Consider the following 23,169-nt stretch of genomic DNA (forward strand, 5'->3'; position numbering starts at 1 on the left):
GCAGAAATGCAAAGGCCCCCAGCAGCTGGAATTGATCATGGCTTTTCTACTCTCTCATGGCTTCCTAACAGGCTCAGCAGCCTCAGTCTCAGTCCTGGAAGTTAAATTCTCTACATGAGAAAGGAGCTAGCTGGCCTCACTTATCCTTTCAAGCCAAGTCTTATCACAGTAGCTGCTACTGGCCTGGCTGCCTTGCCTTGGTCTGGTGCACGTTTCTGAGGGCTATAAAATTATGACCAACCAAGAGCACGTTTGAGCAGAGACTGGGGGGCGGGGGGGGGGGGGTAACACAGTTTCCTGCAGAAGGTCATATAAACATGGCCAGTGCTATGACTGACATAACTCACACAGGATAGTCAGAATCTGTTGTTTAAATCCCAGCCTCCAAAAGCAAAAGATATAAACAGAGATCCGATATCAAATCCTGAACCCCAGTTGAAATATTCCAGGGGTCTGACCCAGGATTTTACCCATGTCAGAATGCAAATCCAAAATGCTACTTTTTGAAAGATGCAGGGCAAAGATGGGAAAGGTCTTGCTCTAATGGAAAGTGAAGCAGCTCCAATTATCCTGCCCCTTCCCTGGTCTACTGCATCACCTGAGAGAAGTGAAGAGTCTGTATCTTCCAGAAAAAGTCAGGGATCCAATCTCAAAACTGGTATTTCCTCTCTTGAGGACTTTTTCTAAATAACTGGTCTGAAAGTGCCTTTTAAATAAACAAGAGCTAATAAAACAATGAGGCTAATTTTAATACCATGACCTATACTAAACTTGTTCCATGAGAGTAAACAAGATTTGAAGCCTTGGCTCTTACATACAAAGTTGAAAGGCAGAAGAGATTTTATATTTGTCATGATACTGTGATAATCATTAATGCTGTCCACCAAATATTTCTGGTTCTCCTGGCAGGCACATGGTAGATTTGCAATTTTCCATCCCCTTAAAATATGGGATAGGCATATGACTTGCTTTGGCCCCTGATATGTGAACAAAAATGACACAAAGAAGCTTTAAGAAACAGTGCACAGGGCTTCCCTGGTGGCGCAGTGGTTTAGAGTCCGCCTGCCGATGCAGGGGACACGGGTTCGTGCCCCGGTCCGGGAAGATCCCACATGCCGTGGAGCGACTGGGCCCTTGAGCCATGGCCGCTGAGTCTGCGCGTCTGGAGCCTGTGCTCCGCAACGGGAGAGGCCACAACAGTGAGAGGCCCGCATACCGCAAAACAAAACAAAACAAAACAAAAAAACAGTGCACAATTTGCCCTGCTCTCTTTCCCTCTGTGCCAGTGCTGGCAACATTTAAGACGGTAACTGCTCCCTCAGCTTGGGTGTCAGAGCGGGATGAGGCAGAGCAGAGTCCCCAGCCAACCAGTATATAAGCCACTGAGATTTGGGGGTTGCATGCTAGTACAGCATAACTCATCCTACCGTGACGTGTACAAATATAAATGCCTAAATATTCATAATTGTTTGAGCACAACTGCTAATATAAAGACTTGTTTTCACAGTGTTATAACTGCTTTTGATGCTAAAAAAAAAAACAGTATTAAATAAACATACGCAGACAACTGAAACCTTAAAGCAAGGGAGACCTAAGTTAGCTCCAAAGTTTACCAGGGAAAAAAGTGTCTGCTAGAAGAGCCAACTATATAAGCATTTAAAAGCTACTGGTTTTAAGACTGTCAAAATGTTGATAATTCCTGAGGTAAGAAGATGAATATATGGGGATTCATTACACTATTCTACTTCCATATACATTTGAAAATTTCCACAGTAAAAAGAGAGCGTATGAACAATCTGAAGAATCTTAAAGAAACCAAAAAAAAATTTTTTAATAAATAAATAAATAAGCTACTGGTTTTAAGTCCTTGGGGGCGGGGGGGGGGCAGTTTTTAAAACACTGTTAAAAACTTTACTACTGCTACTTACATACAAGCTGTAGAAAGAGACTGCCTTGGGGCTACTAAATTATAATAAAAATCTGAGATGGCTCACTGTTTTCCAAAAAAAAAATCTCCTTATTCCTAATTAAGTTTAACTAGATATTTGTTGTAGGTTCCAAAACAGAGGATATTTGAGATGAAAAGTACATTACAGCTTATTCAGGGCAACCTTCTTGTTATTGCTAATAGGGAAATTTAGGTCTGTGACATAGGTTCTTAATGTCAAAGCAGAAACTATAACCCAGGTCCTCTGAGTCTAATTCATGCAGTTTCTACCTTGCCAGGTTAGGGGACCAGCCTATTTAACAGTACCTTGATGATTTTACTTTGAACATCCAGCAGAAGGAATCTCGTTATCTCTTTCCAGTGCAATTCTGCATTATGACATCTGCTGAGATGCCGTTAGCTGTAAGTGAACAGAAATCACACCTCAAACTGCTTAAACATAAGGAAATTTACTGGCTCACATAACTGTTAGTCCAGGGGTAGGGTGGAATTCAGAGTTGTCAGCCTAGCAACTGTCACTCCATCCCTCTGCAATACTTGCGGCCACCTTCTGGAGCTGCTTTCCTCCTTGAGTTTAACAAGATTGCTGCAGCAGCCCAGAGCCTCACGGTCAAATCCGACAACGTCTACACAAAGAGAGTGGCCACTTCCCCATGCCTGGGGCAAGGAAAAAAGTCTTTCCCAGAAGCTTCAGCAGATTTTCCTCAGCCTAAAATTGTAACATGCCTATTTCTGAATCAATCCCTAGCAAGGGGGATGGGACTAGCATGATTGCCTTAGATTACTCAGGGCCACCACTGATGGTCACACAGTGGGGAGAAGAGAAGCCATGACTGGGAGAGAACTGCATATCAATACAAGGATAGCCAGTGATTCCTAATCTACAGCCAAGAAGCCTCGGGAAGCTGAAGAACTGCCTCACTACCTTTCTGAATAAATTACATCATTTCTGTGTGTGTGAGAAAGAGATACATGGTACTACCATTTAAATATATGCACATATAATAAAATTAATAAAATTCAATTTTATTTAAAAGCATTAACTAATTCATGATAATTTTTAAACAGCACAGAGGCAATGCAGCACACACTACCTAGGTTTGCACCTGGCTCTCACACCTATTATCGGGTAAGTTCACACAAGTGGTTACCCACATTAAAAGATTGTTGTGATGATTAAATAAGCAGCATGTAAAGGGCTGATATCAGACACAGTATAAATTGTCTTGAGCAAAGCACTAAATAAGTTCTAGCTATTATTTGTCTTATACAAGTAACTTACTACAGTGTGAAGAATTACGAAAAAAATTTTAATTGAGGTAACATCGGTTTGTAACATTATATAAGTTTCATGTGTACAACATTATATTTCTACTTCTATATACCCTACAGGGTGCTCACCAACAAAAATTTAGTTTCCATCTGTCACCATACAGTTGATCCCCTTTATCCATTTCACCCTCCCTCCACCTCTTCCCCTCTGGTAACCACTACTCTGTTCTCCACATATATATGTTTTGTCTGGTTTGTTCATTTACTTTGGTTTTCTGTTTTTTATAGATTCCACGTATGAGTGAAATCATATGGTACTTAGTCTTCCTCTGACTTATTTCACTTAGCATAATACCCTCAAGGTCCATCTATGTTACTGCAAATAGCAAGATTTCATCTTCTTTATGACTTAGTAGTATTCCATTGTGTATGTATTCAATATACCACATCTTTATCCACTCATCTGTTGATGGGCACTTAAGTTGTTTTCATATCTTGGCTATTGTAAATAATGCTGCAATGAACATAGGGGCACATACACCTTTTCGAATTAGTGTTTTTTATTCTTGGATAAACACCCAGAAGTGGGATAGTGGATCACATGGTAGTTCTATTCTTAACTTTTTGAGGAATCCCCATACTGGATCCGTAGTGTCTGCACCAATTTACATTCTTACCAACAGTGTAGGAGGGTTCCCTTTAAGAATCATGAAAATCTTTGATATTGAAAAGGAGACAATTCTTTTCAGCTGCCTAGCATCCATCCTAATTTCCTTTTGGAGAATTACCTCTCCCTGCCTTGTATAATATTGCAGAGACTGTAAAAACATATGTCTACTCAGGTTCACTGCTGCAATCTATACAAAAATATAAAGGGGGAGACTTTCCCTGTCTGTCTCTGGTGGAAACGCTTTTTCCCTAGTTCAGCACACTTTAGCATATAAAAGGTTCATGTTCATAATGAAACTCTATTATACCTCAATAATATGTAAGGGCAGAGATTATTCAGAGGTGAGAGAACAGTATAAGTTATCCAGCTGGCTTGGTTCAGGTTTAAAGTCCTCAAGAATTTTTTCCTGGAATTCTGTTTTTACTATCCTAGTCTACATCACTAGATCCCTGTCTACTTTGATTTGTCTTATTTCCACCTTCCTGCCCAATCTGAATCTAGCTACTGTTTTTAGTTCCCATTTTGAGTCTCTGGAGAAAAGTTTTTCCATTTCAGGGCTCAGATAAACCCATGCTAAGTGACTTCGTGCTTCCTTCTGCTCTGACATATCTATCCTAACTTCTATATCTAACACCCAGTCTCCTAAGTTCTCTCCCAAAGCTCTCCTGTTTCCCATTTCTCAAAATGTACCCCAAATTTAACTTCTTAAAAATGCCTACCGGAAAATCGCATCTAACTGGTGGTTTCTTTCCCCTCTAGCCTAGTTATTATATCTCTTCATAATGTTCTAATTTACAAAAAAAAAAAAATTAAGGCAACTCTCATCTGGCCCAGAAATATCTATGACTTCCATTTGCACATTAAAAAATAATACTGGGGTGGAAGAATTACTTTTCGCTGTATAACTTTTGGTACTGTCAGGATATGTTACCATGTAAATGTCAACTTCTATTTAAAAAAAATTCCCGTTACTTAATAATGCAAAAAAATGACCTTAGTCTCCTTACTCTTCCAGTAGTATTTTTATGCAGAAACATGTGGACATCATATGGAGAGAAGAAAGCACCCCTAAATTCATATCATTTTTCTTTACTTCTGTTTGGAAGGTGGCGAGTAAACAGGCAGCAGCTTGCTGCCACAGGCTTACATCTGGTTACTAAACAAAGCCTATGGTCTTCCACTGCTGAAAGTTTAAGGGAAATCTGAAGACCCTTGTGGAGCCCCTGACCCCTCAGAAAGTGATACTGGCAAGGACTTCTAGGGGTCCAGGTGATGGCATGACTGGGTTAGTCACTGCCACTTCTCACAAGACTGGAGCTGCTAGTAAATGAAAACAGAACAGGTCAGGACTGGCAATCAAGTATCGCTGTGGGTGTGAGTAAAGTGAACTGCAGGTGGACCCCCACTTTGTCTGCCCTAAAAAAATGGATCAGTCCCAATCTTCTTACATATTATTTTATTACATTTTTGTTATATATGAGGGTATTCTACATTTACCATAATATTAAAATAGAGTACTGTAATAGTTAAGTGTGAACTGTGGATTAGTCAAAATATGCTACTTCATTTAGGCCCCACCTCCAAAATATGTAACCTTATATTCTGAGACTGATCTTCAAGACACCACCCAACCTTCCCCAATGGGTTGATGTCAGCACTGGATTGACCGCCTTCTTCCTCACTTCCAATTCCCTCCATCCTCCATCGGCTGCAACACTCAAGCTGACTTCTAACACTGTCGTCCTCAGCGGCCCGGATCCTGGTGCTCTGTCTTCTGTCTCAGGGCCCAATACCAACCTGCCCGTCCACACCTTACACGGATACCTCGGCCCACACCAAACCCAGACACAGACCACACCTGGCCACGGTCTCCCCACCATCTGGCGCACACAATCCTCACCCCACCAAACCTGCCCTTCTCCATTTGCCCCTGAGCCCTACCCCACCTTCCACGTGCTCAGCTACCAACCAAGAAGTCACACAACCTTTGTTATTTCACCCTCCTGACACACAAAAATTCCCTCACCCACTGGACCTTTCGGCCTTTCAGTCCTAACCCTAGGCAAGCCCCACTGTTTTGTTCTGCTTTGACTTCCAGGATATTAACATCACAGAGAAAGTCCGGACGCCAGGCTGGCTGGGTCTACCGGAAAGCCACCTCACAGCCCAGCCAGCCACATGTGCACACCCTCGTGGCCACGCCACGCGGCCCTGGCCCCAGCTCCACGAAGTCTCTCCTCCTCAGACCCGCGCTCCTTCCACTTCACTCGCACCTCATGCGCCCTCTGCTCTCTCAGAGCCCTTCCCCCTCCCCAAGGACGGTGCCCTCCACTTGCACACTTAGTCGCATTCCTTCCCACAGCCTCGGAAGCCTTGTTCCACATATGCTTTCCTCCTGTCTCTCACACTCACCAGCCCTTTCTCCTGAGATAACTGTCAGAGATGAGGGTTTTGTCTCTCCTTTCCCCACAAAACCAGATTCTTAAAAATGAACTGCCAACATTTAAACATCAGGACTTTGCACTCAAAACAAAATCAGGATTCCTGGTTTCTCTAGGAAAACAGAACCCTCTGCCCCCAGGGAGGGAGCACACGCCAAGAGCAAAGTCCTCGGAGCAGATGGCTGGCCGCCCCCTCCTGCGGGGGCATTTGTCCCCTCCGACCACAGCCCTCCTTCCTTGTCCCGTCAGCCCCGCGCGGGGCCCCTGCTCTCACAGGCCACTCCCACTGCTTGCAGGCAACGGCTCGCTCCTCCTGTCCTAGAAGTCACCTCCTCCACTGCCCCGATCAAGCCCCGCCCTCCTCCTCCTCTCCAGCTCCTCAGGGAACTGGCTCCACCTGCCGTCACCACTGATCACCTTGTAATAGGATTTCTGCCGTCACCTCGCAGCTGGAACTGCAGGGAGCAGAGCAAGTCTCTCCACACTCCGGCCTGCCCAGCAGCACTGCACAGGAGTGCCCGTCATTCCTCACAAGGCCTCCTCCCCCAAATTCAAGGCTTTCCTGACTCTGTTCTCTTCTAATTCTCCTCCCGACCTTCCAATGGCCAGGCACCTGAAAACACCTCTGAAGGCCACACAGGCCCCACAGTCAGCACGCTCTCTCCCCTGTAACACTGCCACCAGCCAGCCCAGGTCTTGGAGTTTCTCTCAAGGAAAAAAAAACAGGAAAGACTCAGTCTAAACCTGACCACAGTCTTGCACCTCGAAAGGTACACATGCTGATTTATTATTCAACATTACCGCTCACTTCTCAGCTGGAAAGCACCTGTGCTTAAGAGACCAGTAAGTGAAGGTCCCTACTTTTGCCTAAGGAAGTCACAGCCAAGAAGGAACACAGATGGATAAACTGAGCATCACCACGATACATGATGTGATAGAGGAAAAAGCACCACTGAGGGGAAGGCCAGGTAGGGCCCGAGCAGCCTGCTGAGAGAGACACTAGAGCCGTCTTCAGCCTCACACACACCCACTGCCGCTACTGTAGTCCAGGCCTCCTGCAAGTCTCCTCACTGGTTTCCACGCTTCTCTTCCACCCATCCTACCTCCTGCATGAATCCATTCTCCACACTGCAGCAGGGTGATCTGCCTAAAATTTGAGACAGGGCTCTCTCCTGCTCAGAGCCTTCCAACAGCACTGGGATTAAGGTCCTGCATCACCCGTCCCATCATCCCTGCCAATTTCTCTCCCTGCGTCTCACCTCACTTTCCACTGCACCAGTGGCCCTTCAGCCACAGTGATCTTTCAGTTCCTTAAAAAGAGTGAGTCCTCTTCTGCTACATGGCCTCTGCACATACCATTCTTTTTACCTGGAATCTTCTTGCCCCACTCTCTGTACTAAAATCTTTGTTGACCTCTGGGTCTCAGCTGAAACATCATTTCCCCTTTATTTATTTTGTTTGTTTGTTGTGAAAACTCCCATTATTCACTTGTCTCTATTTTTGTCTACCCCATAAGTTTGTATGATCAACAAGCACAGGAACCATGTCTGTTTTGTTCACTGTGTATTCACATAGCCTGGCCCACAGCAGACACTCAATAAATATTTGCTCAATGACGATGTAAAAGACTCTTTCCGGGCTTCCCTGGTGTCGCAGAGGTTGGGAGTCCGCCTACCGATGCAGGGGATGTGGGTTCGTGCCCCAGTCCGGGAAGATCCCACATACCGCGGAGCAGCTAGGCCCGTGAGCCATGGCCGCTGAGCCTGCGCGTCCGGAGCCTGTGCTCCGCAACGGGAGAGGTCACAACAGTGAGAGGCCCCATACCGCAAAAAAAAAAAAAAAGACTCTTTCCTTCTCTGAAGTCCGAAATGTAAGCATCCCCTTGAATTCATTTCCTGGCCCTCTCCACCACTCCCTATTTTCACCAACTCCATGCTGCTCATGCTCATCTGTACCTCCAGAACTGACCTCTCCTGCCAAGATCAAGTTCCACAATTACGATGGCCACAGGACAGCTCCACCTGGAGTCCCTCTCTGGCACCTGCAACTGGACATGTCTCAAGACACACTCAGTAACTATCCTCAAACAAACTCTCCTGTTTTTTTCCATTTCTGTTAATGGTGATATTCTCCTAGAGGTCCAGTGACTGACTTCTCTCTTTCCTTCATCCACTGACAAGAACATCTGATTCCATCTCTAAAAATGCAGCTATATGTTCCTGTATACATGGTCAACTAGACTGGTGCATTAGTCTCAAGTCCTACCTCTAGTCTTAAAATAAAAATCATCCATCTACATGTATTTTAAAGTTCAATTCTGATGTCAATCAAGAGTCCCATCAAAATCCTTCAATGTCTCCCTACTGTCCTCCAAATAATGTCCATATGCTTCTGCTTGGTATTCAAAGACCCTATTAATCTTGTCCACACTATTCTAACCAGGCAATCTAGCTTAGTGGTTAAGACCATAAACTCTGGAGCCAGACTGCCACGTTAAATGCACAGACACAGGGAAGGTGCACATCCCAGCTTCGCCACTTAACTTCCCTGGGCTACAGTTCCTCCATCTTTCCTCTAAACAATGGGGATAATGATAAAAGTAGTTACCTCCAAGGACTGTTATAACGATTAAATGAACTAGTATACGTAAAACACTTGGAATAGTGCCTGGCACTGATCAGTGCTACACATATTGTGTCTTATTTGTGTTTCGCAGCACCATCTCCAACTGTCAATAGCTTACATCCCAGTCTATCTGAACCAACTCCTTGTTTCTCTAATACTCCTCAAACTTCCCCTTCTGAGGTAAGAGCCCACTACACCAGCTGATAAACACTGGCTGATAAGCTGCCAGTATTACACCCCTTCCTCTAACTCAAGGACATCTCCAGTCGAAAGCTTCTACCACAAAGCTCCTTTCTCTCCAGGAGTGTCCTTATAGCTCATGCACTGAAATGCCCCAGAGGCTGCTCATCATAGGATTTCCAGCCCTATTCAGAGACTCCTAGTCTACAATTAACCATCCTCTTCTTCCCTCTACTTTCTCACTCCTCTCCCAAGTTTCAGATCAGAGACCATCTTACCACCATTCTCCATGCCGAGTGGCAAAACTGTTTTAGTTCTCTTATGCCCCTATTACTGGGTAGAAGTTGAAACTCTCATGGCTGCTCTCCCTACAACAGTCCTATTTCATCAGGTAGTGTTCTCTCTGCATGAAAACACTTAAAATAATTAAAACTAATTCTGCGGCTTGACTATGAGCAGAATACGGACCTCTCTCTGAAGCAGTCTGGCCTCACTTACCCTCTACAGCCCCTGCCACACACAGGGACTGGTAAATACTAGAAAAGTGTTTATTGATAACTCACAAATCCCTAGAGATGGAAAAATGAGAATTATAACATTCACAGAAAATTTCACTCACTCTTTAACCTTAAGAGAAACAATAAATATAAACTGCAATGTGCAATTTCCAAAGACCAATCCAATAACTTAGCATGTGGCTTTACCAACAAATGCAAATTCTACTCCTTTTTATAACTGAACTGATACTTAAAAAAAAAAATTTTTTTTAACAAGAAGGAAGTCGTAACTACCAAGGACACAAAGATCTAGCAAAAACCATGACATCTAAACTGAAGAACTACCTTCAATTCACCTCAAGTCTCCCCAAAACGGTTTATCTAGTGTCTTTAGTGTTTATCCCACAGCTAAGGTCACCAACCAAAAGATTACATGCCAGAAACCTACATTTACACATCTTTACAGAACCAAAAACCACCATATGTTCTCTATGTAACATTAGAAGTTATAATTACAATGATTGTAAAGGATTCTTTAAACACTTGTAGGAATTTATTCTATAACTTATAACATTTTATAAGAACTCTAAAAATTAAAGGAGAAATAAGTCACATAAAATCAGAGGTGCACTCTGAACTGATCGCTAATGAAACAGCTGCCCTAAAACATTCCTTCTCCTTAAGAATTAAAAGAGTTTCACATTGAAGACATCCCTACAAAAATACAAGGAAAATAGCAGAGGAGAAACTAAACTGAATGGCTGATCACTGACTTCCAGTTTCAAAAAGAATCAAGTAGTCATACCCTAGGCAGTGCTAGTCAAAGTGTGGTCCTTAGACAGCAAACTGCTTGCACCCACCTACTCCATGAAGAGTAAGTACAGAGACTGACAGTAAGCACTTAGAAACTTTGACGGCAATGTTACAGAACTTTTACATCTACTGAATCTAACAATAAAAAATTGTAAGTTATACATTGTAGGCTTTTAATTTCATTTTTCTTATAATTCATACTTTACATATGTTAGAAAAGAATCAGTCTGTGACAAAGGGAAAATGTTAAAAACTGGTCCGTCAGGACATTTGCTTCCAGGAAGATGGAGTAGATGTACTTTTCCTTATTCCTCCCACTAACTACAACTAAAAATTCTGGAGAGTGCATATGAAACAAACATAAGAAGACTCTTAAATGTGGAGAGAAGAAGGCAGACTGGCAAGACCTCAGGCCCTGAGGAACAACACAATGGTGACTACCCTGGGTTTTATTTTTGCCTCATATATCCCAAACTTGGAAGTGAAGAAGCTGGCCAACTGGAAATGCCAACAGGCACAGACCAAAAAAAGCCCAACAAAAGCCTGCTCTCTCTAGCCAAAGGACCAAAAAAGGGACATCTTAGCAAGACAGAAAATGCTAAGGGAAAAAAATGACTACTCCAGACAAAAACCACAGAAAAAACTGTGGCCCACCCAGGCCAGCAAAGGTCAGGTAGGTGGCTTAAATTTCCATATACTCACCAGGCTGTAACAAGGCACCCCAACCCCATCCACACTAGACTGGTGCTAAGGAGGCCAAGTAGGGAGCCCAGGCTTTCATCCATGTCAGCTGGTAACAAGGCACCCTTCCATATCATGTCCCCTGAGAATCCTGGACCTCTAACCCCATCTGACAGTAACAAAACACTTTACTTCTTGGGTCAAGGGAGGCCAAGTGGGGAGGCTGTACTTCTAATTCCTCCTAGCAATAACAAGGTAGCACCACATGCCACCCCTACCCCTGCTGGAGTGGTGTCAAAAAAAAGCCAGCTAAAACAAAGGCTTAAATAAGATCCAGAATTTCACAGAATATGAAATTTTCCAGGTTTTAATAAAAAAAAAAAGACACTCACCATACCAAAAGCCAGGATGACCTCAAACTAAATGAAAAAGACACTGATACCAACACCAAAATGACAGAGATGTCAGAATTATCTGAGAATGATTATAATGCAGCTGTGACAGAAATGCTTCAACAAGAAATGTCAAAATAAATAAATGAAACAAATAAATAACCTCAACAAAGAAACAGAAGATACAAATAAGAACAAAATGGAAATTTTAGAGCTGAAAAATACTGAAATAAAAAGCTAAGTTGATGAACTCAACAGCAGAATGGAAGGGACAAAGAAACTCGAAGATACAAAAACAGAAATTACTCAAACTGAACAACATAAAGAAATAAACTAAAGAAGAATTGACAACCTTAGGAACCTGTGGGACCATAACAAAAGATCTAACATTCAAGTCATCAGAGTCTTGAAAAGAAAGAAAGAGAGTTTGCTGAAAAAGCACTTGCACTCAGGAAATAATGGTGAAAACTTCCCAAATTTGGAAAGAGACACAAACCTACAGGTTCAGGAAGCTGAGTGAATGCAAACAGGATAAACCCAAAGAAATCCAAACCAACATTTATCACAATTAAATTTCTAAAAACTAAAAATAAAAAAAAAATCCTGAGGACAGTGATAGATAAAAGACACCTTAACTACAGAGGAAAAACTATTCAGACAGTGGATTTCTCATCAGAAACCAGGGAGGCCAGAGGTGAGTGGTACAACATTTTTCAAGTGCTGAAAGAAAAGATCAACACAGAATCCTATACCCAAAGAAAATATGCTTCAGGAATGAAGAGCAAATCAAGTCATCCCCAAATGAAGGAAAACAAAGAAAATCTGTGGCCAGCAGACATACCCTTAAGAATGGCTAAAGGAAGTTCTAAAAAACAAAAAAGAAATGATAAGAGAAGAAATGCTGACACATCAAGAGAAAACACAGTAAGCAAAAATACAGATAAATAGGCTTTCCTTCTCCCCTTGAGTTTACTAGTTTATGTTTGTGAAAGCAAAACTATAACACAGTGTCTAGCGCACTTGTAAATGTTTTTAAAAGAAATAAATACAATTGTATTAAAATGTGGTCAGGTAGGGCTTCCCTGGTGGCGCACTGGTTGAGAGTCCACCTGCCGATGCAGGGGACACGGGTTCGTGCCCCGGTCCGGGAAGATCCCACATGCCGCGGAGCGGCTGGGCCCATGAGCCATGGCCGCTGAGCCTGCGCGTCCGGAGCCTGTGCTCCGCAACGGGAGAGGCCATGACAGTGAGAGGCCCGCGTACCACAAAGAAAAAAAAAAATGTGGGCAGGTAAAGGGATGTATAGGGAAGTAAGGTTTCTGCGCTTCATCTGAACAGGAAAAATGATGACACCACTAGACAATGATTAGCCAGGTATATATAATGTAATACCTAAATCAACCAGTAAAAATATTTTTAATTTAAAAAAACTATACAGGGCTTCCCTGGTGGCACAGCAGTTGAGAGTCCGCCTGCTGATGCAGGGGACACAGGTTCGTGCCCCGGTCCGGGAAGATCCCACATGCCGCGGAGCGGCTGGGCCCGTGAGCCATGGCCGCTGAGCCTGCGCGTCCGGAGCCTGTGCTCCGCAACGGGAGAGGACACAACAGTGAGAGGCCCGCGTACTGCAAGAAACAAAAAAACAAAAACAAAACAAAAAAAACTATACAAAGAAATACACTCAAAAACAGTATAAATTAAAATGGAATTGTAAAAAAAAATGCTCAAGTAACCCACAGGAAGCTGGGAGGAGGAGCAGTGGGGGAATACCCAGAGAAACAAAAAACAGAGGGAATAAACAAAAAATTAAATGGCAGACTTAAGCTCTAACAGATCAATAATAACATTCATTGTAAATGGTCTAAATGCATCAATGAAAAAGACAAAGATTGCTAGAATCAACTAAAAAACATGATCCAAGTATATGCTGTCTACAAGACACTTAATTCAAACATAACAGTTTAGGCAGATTGGAATTAAAAGAATGGAAAAGGATATGACATCCAAACAATTAAAGGAAAGCAATCAAAGGAAAAAGAAAAGTAGCAACTATGTTAATATCAGATAAGAGTAGAATTCAGAGCAAAGAGAATTACTAGAGACAGAGAAGGACATTATGTAGTGACAGAAAGTGTCAACCCACCACGAAAACACAGCAACCCTAAATGTGTATGCAGCAGAGAGCTGAAAAATATGTAAAGCTAAAAACTGATATAACCTAAAAGGAGAAACAGACAAATCCACAAATATAGTTGAGACTTCAACATCCCTCTCTCAAGAGTTGATAGAATACCTAGGTAGAAAACCAGCAAGGGTATAGAAGAACTCAACAACACTATCAACCAACAGAATCTAAACAACATATATGAAATTTATAAAACACTCCTCTCAACAGCAGAAAACACATTCTAACCAAGTGTCCACAGAACATATACCAAGACAGACTATATTTTAAGCCATAAAACAAGCCTAAACACATTTAAAAGAACTGAAACATACAGACTGTATTCTCCAACCACGATAGAATCGAAGTAAAAACCAAAACCAGAAAGATAACAGGAAAATCTCCAAACACCTGGAAACCAGACAACACACTTCTAAATAATCCATGGGTCAAAGTCTCAGGGAAATAAAAACATACTGAACTGAGTGAAAATAAAAATAAAACAGAATTTGTGGGACACAGCTAAAACAGTGCTTAGAGGAAAATTTATACTGCTAAATGCCCCCGTGAATGTAAATGCAAAAAGTCCTCAACAAAATGTTAGTAAACTGAACTCAGCAAAATATAAAAGGGATAATATGGGGCTTCCCTGGTGGCGCAGTGGTTGAGAGTCCACCTGCCGATGCAGGGGACACGGGTTCGTGCCCCGGTCCGGAAAGATCCCACACGCCGCAGAGCGGCTGGGCCCGTGAGCCATAGCCACTGGGCCTGCGCGTCCGGAGCCTATGTTCCGTAACTGGAGAGGCCAGAGCAGTGAGAGGCCCAGGTACCGCCAAAAAAAAAAAAAAAAAGGGATAATACACCATGACCAAGTGGGGTTTATTCCAGGAATGCAAGGCTGGCTCAATTAAAAATCAATCAAAATAATCCATCACATCAATAGGCTAAAGAAAAAAATTACATGAACATATAAAGATCAAAGCGCAAAAAGCACTTAATGAAATTCAACACCCATTCATGCCAAAAACTTTCAGAGACAGAAACAGAAGGGAATGTCCTCAACTTGATGAAGAGCATCTAGAAAAACTGTACAGTTAACACTATATTTAATAGTGTGTAGTATAAGTACCTGACAACTAGCTTTTTTGATTGTACAATGTAAATGCCTGACATTAAGCTTTTGATTTCCCAGGCATCCAGTTCAAAGACATCCATCTTGAATAAACACATTGCCAGCTACACAGCTAGATAAAGAGCCATGCCGCCCCACCCATAAAGTTACTTTTTTTTCTTTAAGAAAGCTCTAGTCATTAGATAACTGACCATTTGACAGCTTGCTTTTCCCTTCCTGTGACCTAATTCCTGCTCTTATGTCTTACATTCACCAATAAAGAGAGAATCTACAAAACCCTAGGCCCCTCACCATCAACCCCACAAAAAAGCAGAAACCAGGTCTGCACTCTTTACCCACAACCTCGTTGTGTGGCCTCAGGCATGCCATGTACCCTCCTCCAGGACCTGTAAGTAATAAACCTTTTCTTTTCAAACTTCCCTTATGGTTGTTGCAGAGGTGTGTCTTACAATCACTGTAAGAGCACAAGGGCCAGTCCAGACAAAACTGGCTCCTCCAGAAGGGGAAATGTCTGTGCGGGGGCTCACCACAGGCCCAGGTGAGTACCAGTCATTTCTAGCCAATAGCATCACTATGGATTGGCAGAGACTGACCCAAAACATAGTGAAAGACTGAATGCTTTCTCCCTAAGATCAGAAACAAGGCAAAAACGCCCTCTCTTATTATTCTTATTAAACATAGTACTAGAAGTTTTCGCCAGTGCAATAAAGCAAGAAGAGGAAGTAAACAGCATGCAGATTGAAAAGGAAGAAATAAAACTGCCCCTATGTAGACAAGACATAGTTGTCTACTTAGAAAGTCTGAAGGAATCTACAGAAAAACTCCTAGAACTAAAAAATGGGTTCCACAAGACTGCAGGATACAAGATCAACATAAGAAAGTTAATACTTCTACTAGCAATAAACACATGGACACCAAAATTTAAAATACAATACCATTTTTAACATCTTTATTGGAGTATAATTGCTTTACAATGTTGTTAGTTTCTGCTTTATAACAAAGTGAATCAGGTATACATGTACATATATCTCCATATCCCCTCCGTCTTGTGTCCCCCTCCCACCCTCCCTAATCCACCCCTCTAGGTGGTCACAAGCACCGAGCTGATCTCCCTGTGCTATGCGGCTGCTTCCCACTAGCTATCTGTTTTACATTTGGTAGTGTATATATGTCAATGCCACTCTCTCACTTCATCCCAGCTTCCTTCCCCCTCTCCGTGTCCTCAAGTCCATTCTCTACGTCTGCATCTTTATTCCTGTCCTGCCCCTAGGTTCTTCAGAACCATTTTTTTTTTTAGATTCCATATATATGTGTTAGCATATGGTATTTGTTTTTCTTTTTCTGACTTACTTCACTCTGTATGACAGACTCTAGGTCCATCCACCTCACTACAAATAACTCAATTTCGTTTCTTTTTACGGCTGAGTAATATTCCATTGTATATATGTGCCACATCTTCTTTATCTATTCATCTGTCGATGGACACTTAGGTTGCTTCCATGTCCTGGTTATTGTAAATAGTACTGCAGTGAACATTGTGGTTCATGACTCCTTTTGAATTATGGTTTTCTCAGGGTATATGACAGTAGTGGGATTGCTGGGTCATATGGGAGTTCTATTTTTAGTTTTTTAAGGAACCTCCATACTGTTCTCCATGGTGGCTGTCTCAATTTACATTCCCACCAACAGTGCAAGAGGGTTCCCTTTTCTCCACACCCACTCCAGCATTTGTTTGTAGATTTTTATGATGATGGCCATTCTGACCAATGTGAGGTGATACCTCATTGTAGTTTTGATTTGCATTTCTCTAATGATTAGTGGTGTTGAGCATCCTTTCATGTGTTTGTTGGCAATCCGTATATCTTCTTTGGAGAAATGTCTATTTAGGTCTTCTGCCCATTTTTGGATTGGGTTGTTTGTTTTTTTGATACTGAGCTGCATAAGCTGCCTGTAAAATACAATACCATTTTCAATTGTTCAAAATACAAATACTTACATGTAAATCTAACAAAAATCCAACAAAATCTAACAAAACATAGACTTGTATGATAAAACTACACAATGCTAATGAAAGAAATCAAAGAAGATTTAAATAAATGGAGAGACATACCATGTTCATAGATTGGAAGAAACAACATAGTAAGACAACAATTCTCCCCAAATTGATATATAGGTCTAATGCAATTCCTATCAAAATTCCAGTAGGACTTTTTATAAATATAAACAAGATTATTCTACAATTTATATGGAGAAGCAAAGGAAAGAACAGCTAATACAATTCTGAAAAAGAATGAAGTGGGAGGAATCATTCTACACCTACTTAAGACTTATTATATTGCACAGTAACCAAGACTGTACAATACTGGTGGAAGGACAGACACATAGATCAATGGAACAGAACAGAGAACCCAGAAATAAACGCATATAAGTATACCCAACCGATTTTTTTTTACATACATAAAAGCAATTCAATGGAGGAAACAATGTTGCCTTTTTAACCAATGGTGCTATAATAGCCAAAACTGGAAACAACAAATGTCCTTCAAAAGGTAAATGGTTAAAAGAACCATAAAAGTACATCCATACTATGAAATACTACTCAGCAATAAAAAGGAAGCAACTATTGATACACCCAATACCTCGATAAGTCTCCAGAGAATTATGCTGGGCGGGGCGGGGCATGGGGGGCAAAAGCCAATTCCAAAAGGTACTTACTATATGACTCCATGTATAAAACATTCTTGAAAGGACAAAATTATAGAAATGGAGAACAATCACATCCTGATTGTCAGGACTTAAGGAGTGTATGGAACTGGAAGGGAAGAGGGTATGGCTATAATAGAACATGCAGAAACCCTGTGCTGATGGAAATGTTCTGTGTCTTGACTATATCAATGACACTCTCATGGGTCTGATATTGCACTACAGTTTTACATGATACCACTGGGAGCAACTGGGTAAAGGGTACATGGGATCTTTCAGAATTATTTCTTGTAACTCCATGTGGATCTACAATTATGCCGCCAAAAAAAGTTTAATTTAAAAAAGCCCAGAGTTTGGGCTTTTTGAGCACTAGCTGTCCCTAACTCCTTGCTTGGTGCCCTGAAATAAATGCTGCACTTTCTTTCATCACACACACACACAAAAAAAAGCCCAAAACTGGACCTTCACTCTCTACTCTAAGATTCATCACCCAAATGTTAACACTTCAGAATAGATCTACCTTCTTAACAACTCTTTATTAATTTTGGCTTTGTGGTGGACTGTGGACACATAGATATAAACGTAAAATATTATCCGTACCCTCAAACACCATAAACTCAAGTAGAGTGACAAACACAGGCATAAATCAACAGTGAAAGACTTCATAAAGGAGATGAGATTTGAGCAAATCCTTGAACAAGAGGTAGCACTTCCACAAGTGGAAGCGGAGATGGGGATGTCTTGGGAAGAAGAAATCTTATGTAAAGACTCGGAGCTAAAGATAAACACAGTGCCTATGAAGAAAGGGGCGTGTGTGTTGTGAAATAACAAAAAGATGGAATAAGCAGTGTGGGGGTAACAATGGAAGGTCCCCAAAAGCTGGAGCGAGGAATGCAAATGAGAGAAGACTTCCTTACCAACCCAGCCAACCAAAAGCAAGCAGCTCCCCACCACCACACAAACACAGTCTCTCCAACACCCTTTACCTCTTCTTTCTAGCACTCATCACAAGTTTAATTATTATGTACTTACCTGCATGTTTATCTAATGCTGTCCAACCCCAGTTATCTTGAGTATCTACCACTGGACTGGCACACAATAAGCGCCCAATAAATATTAACTGAGTCAATGAACGAACAGCAAGTATTCACTTCTAGTTCCCTTCTATGCAGTTGCCCCAGTCTTCTTTCCTGCAGTATCTGTCACTCCATGCACCATGGTCCCTCTCTGACCCACTGCCTCTTTTAGCTAATCTCTCCTTTTTCCTAGCCCCTCCACCTCAGTCCAGCTCTTAACCCATAATAAAATAAAAACTCAGTATATTTTAAAATACTGGTTCACATTTGCAATGTTGTAACCCTCTTCTGAATCTCAACCAATTAAGAACTGTATCCCAAGAATCTGTTACTGAAAACAAAGTACTACAGTTGTAAGTTGTTACAGAAGCATAATAGATGTATATATTACATAAACAGACAAATACCAGCAGAAATAGCTATTCCTGTCAGGGCCTTACTTTCCTGAATATGAAAGCCTTTTCCCAGTATTAGATGATCTTATCTGGTCTATGGAAAGCTGCCCACTGAAGACAGCCAGGACAGTACTCCTCAAGGCTACCAAAGTTACACAAAACAAGGAAAACAGAGAAACTGCCACAGACCAAAGACTAAGGAGACATGATGACTAAATGCAATGTGGTGCAATGTGGTACCCTGGACAGGATTCTGGAACAGAAAGAGGATATTAATGGGAAAATAGGTGAAATCCTAATAAAGTCTGGAATTTAGTTTTTTAAAAATAATATACATACACATATACATATGTATGTGGCACTAAGATATGATTAAGATTCAAATGTATAAATATTATTTTATATTATTAAAAAGAGAAAGAGATAGGGCATGCAAGGGAACCAGGAAATGAAACTCAGGCCAGGGTAGCTGGGGCTTAGAGCTGAAAAGCTACACACAGACCTACCACCTTCATTTTGATTCTGGTCCTATGCTCTTACCCACTGCCCTGAATATTACCTTGCCTGAATTGCTTGGGATTAACTACTTTTGACTTCTGAACAGGCTCATTAATATACTCAAGAAGCATTTATTGAGTGCCTACTGCTTACCAGGCACTGTGCAGTCTTTGAAGATACATGGCTGGAAAAGGAAGACACAATCTCTGCTCTCATAAAGCTGACACTCTACTACAGAAGCCAGGCATTTAACAAGTATTTGTGTAAATGATGAGTGTTCCCAAGGCATTCAAAGTTGGCTTAAGAGCCCTACCAAACAATCCATCAGGACATTTGTTAAACCCAGTTATCACTGGTGTTCTGAATAAGGCCTTCAGTATGAAAACAAATCACTTGAGATCTGAGATCTATCACCTGTGACCTGTTGAATCACTTTAACAGATATTCATTCAGTTGATGTGGCTTGGGACCTGAGATTCTGCATTTCTTCCAAACTCCCAGGTGACAGAGATGCTGCTGCTGATTCACGAACCACTTTGCATTAGCAAAGCACTGAAGGTACCAAGGAAACATCCCTTAAACTATCACATAGAATGCAAGCTCCATGAAGCCAAGAGACATTTTGTCTCTCCTATTCACCATGCTATACCCAGGACTTAAAACTATGCCTCATAGACATATGGCACTCAACAAATATTTACTGAATAAGCCAATGGATGTATGGTCTAGACAAGTGCTGTTCAATAGTAACCACCGGTCTCATTTGGCTACTGAACACTTGTAATGTGGCTAGTGAATTTTCAAAACTTTAATTTTAATTAATTTAAATAGCCACATGTGGTTAGTGGCTACCACAATGGACAACCCAAGTCCAGACACAGATGTAATGTAAAAAGCACTGGATTAATAAGACCTAGGTGTGAATCCCAACTCTGCTGCTTAGCTTGCGCCCTGTAAAGTTACAACTTCTTAGGGCCTCAACTTCATTTGTGAAATGAGGACAAAATACCCACCCATCCCACCCCACCCTCTCAGAGTTCTTGACAAGAATTATTATAGATCAGTGTGTTGATATTAAGCACAAGGTATGATCTCTGCCCTCCAGAAACAGTTCACAATCACAAAGACTACTCTGACCATTGCCCACACTTGCCAGAAAATGCCAAGCCCGTCTGGTTAGCTTAGCGGCTCTGTGAATGAGGCCAAGGTCACAAGTTCGGAGGAGGGGGCCTTCACTTAGCAAGGTTGACCAGGTAAAAGAAGCAATGACACTGCAAATCATCACAATTCCTGGCAAATCTTTAAATGGGCATTGCACTGATTATGGGTGAGTAAATGACATTTCATTCATTCATTCTTCCAGGAAGCTGTACTACATTACCTAACGCCCGCTACTTCCCAACCACAGACGTCTGCTAATTCACGGCCGGGTCCTCCCCCAACCCGGGCCGCCCGCGTGTCCTCCCCTCCCGCGTCGCGCCGGCCAGGCGGGGGTCAGCCTGGCACCGCGGCTCCAAGTACCACACCGCCGGACCGAACCCAGGAGCCATATTTAGCTGTATTTTGGTCAATAAAACAAACTTCCGTCTTCTAAAGAAAAACGGTTCTAACTCAATGTCAAACTAGGACGGAAACTCGCTTCTCGCCGCAGCGGCCAACCAGAGACGCCGCGTGTCCAGCAGCCTCCGAGTCCCCGACCCGGACCCCGCGCCCAGCGTGCCCGCGCCCCGGCCGCGCCGGCCACAAAGGGACAAGAGACGCGGACGCGGCCGGGCCTCCTCCTCCTCCTCCTCCCCCGGCTCCGCGTCAGCGGCCGCGGCTCCGGGACGGCCCGGGCGCGGGCGGACACTCACCTCGGTCCGCACGCGGCGGCGGCGGCGGCGGCGGGCGCTCCTCGGGGCCGGCCCGGGCGGTCGCGGCGCGGTCCCGCGGGCCGCAGCGCGGGCGCTACTCTCGGGCCGCCGTCCGCCGCGCCGCCTCCTCGACCACTGCCGGCGGCTCCCCCGGCGGGCGGGCGGGCCCGACGCGGGCCCCGCCTCCGCCGCGCCTGCCCCCTCCTCTGCGCGGGGCCTCGCGGGCTCGGCGCGCTACTCCGGGCCACCCCGCATGCTGCTGCCGCCGCAGCTGCTGCTCGCTTGGGACCGCCTCAGCGCGGCGGTCCGGGGCCGCAGGGCCACCCACGCAGGCCGCTTGGGCGCGGTCCTCCCCGCTCGCGGCGTGCTGGCGGCGGCGGCGGCCCGTGCGGCTGCGCGGGGGAGGCGGGGGCGCCGCGCGCTCACCCGGATGCGGCGCCCCCGCCCCTGCGGCGAGCCCACCTCGGGGCCGCGGCGCTTCCCTCGGGGCTGTGAAGGTTCCGGCTTCTCGGCGCCTCTACCTCTGCCTGTCCCACCCGCGGGGAGGCGCGGAACCCGGGCGCCGGAGCAAGGGCCTCCGGGCGGCGCTGCCGGTGCTGTCCCGGGTGGGAGCCTGGGTCTGCGACGGGCTCGGCCGTGAGGTCCGGCCCGGGTGGTCTCCACCTGAACCTGTGCACGGACAAAGGGGCTGCCGCCGCAAGTGAAGTACAGCTTGGGCCGTTTCACGTCGAGCAGGTCGCGGGGTGGGAGGAAAGGACGGTGCCCTCACCGCGCCGACGAGATCTTAGGATCGATCCCGGGGCCGAGGCCAGGTTGTTCCAGACCCGCGAGCGGCCGACGAAGACTCGGAACTGGAGGACGGTCAGCGGCCCCTTGGTCTGGCCGGGCTGAGCGCTGCGTCCGGCGACAGGGATGCAGGAGGTCCAGGACCCAGGGTGGGCGGCGAGAGGGGAGGCCACCGACCGGCAAAGCCGGAAGAGGCAGCCAGGCCTTGGGGGACAAAAACAACCCCGGCCCCCGCAGGATGGGGGCTGTTTAGGGCAGTGTCTCCCTTGTAGTTCTGAGAGGGGCCCTTCCACTGTGCCCCCTTGGGAAACACTCTTCCTTGGCACTAATTCCAGTACCTAGCCGTACCTTAACCTGAAGAGAAGACGCAGCCTGGTCCTCTGTCACTCACTAGGCATGACCAACTGTTCTTTTAATAAATTTTCTACTTGAATCATTCAGAGGTTTTTGTGTCTTGCTTGCCAGCGATGAAACTAATGTTTATAATATTTAAATGGTCCCATTTTTATATTTTAAATAAAGGTATGTTCGCAGAAAGAACCAAAAGGCTGGAAGTAAATAATGTTACTGAAGATTATCTGTGGAATTTTACTATCCTATTTTGTGCTTATCTACATTTTACAAGTATTCTAAAATAAAAGTTAAAAGTTGCTTTTTAAAAGTACTTACATAATATTTTGAAACAAAGTGAATCATGATTGGCCTGTTAATGTACCACAAGGGAACTTCACTTTGAAGTTTTTATCTTTTTAAAAAATAACCGTGTTAAGGAAAAAAAAAAAGATTTTTTTGTTTCTTGGGGAAAAAAAGGTTTGCAAATCGTATATCTGATAAAGGACTTGTATTCAGAATATATAAAGAACTCTTATAACTTAATAAGACTAATAATTGAATTTTAAATGGATAAAAGAATGAAATAGGCATTTTACCAAAGAAAATATTTACATGGTCAACAGTAGCATGAAAAGATGTTCAACATCATTAGCGACTAGGGAAATGAAAATCAGAACCACAATGAGAAAGCTCTTCGCACCCACTACAAT

General features: G+C 43.6%; 1 protein-coding gene across 3 annotated transcripts in view; it reads right to left on the bottom strand.

Annotated features, from left to right (window-relative positions):
• Positions 1–22,500, bottom strand: part of GALNT1 (polypeptide N-acetylgalactosaminyltransferase 1) — a 136,315-nt gene extending 113,815 nt beyond the window's left edge. Inside the window, exon 1 of one of the 3 annotated variants that reach the window (XM_082853663.1) lies at positions 21,862–22,500. The gene's annotated coding sequence lies outside the window, so the exon portion shown is untranslated. Of the gene's footprint in view, positions 1–21,340; positions 21,479–21,861 lie in introns of those variants that run through there. The other 2 variants (XM_082853662.1, XM_082853666.1) reach the window with 2 other exon arrangements.
• Positions 22,501–23,169: the final 669 nt, after the last annotated feature.

The sequence above is a fragment of the Leucopleurus acutus genome (genome assembly GCF_964270905.1).
Source record: "Leucopleurus acutus genome assembly, chromosome: 13".
Taxonomy (NCBI): Eukaryota; Metazoa; Chordata; class Mammalia; order Artiodactyla; family Delphinidae; genus Leucopleurus; species Leucopleurus acutus.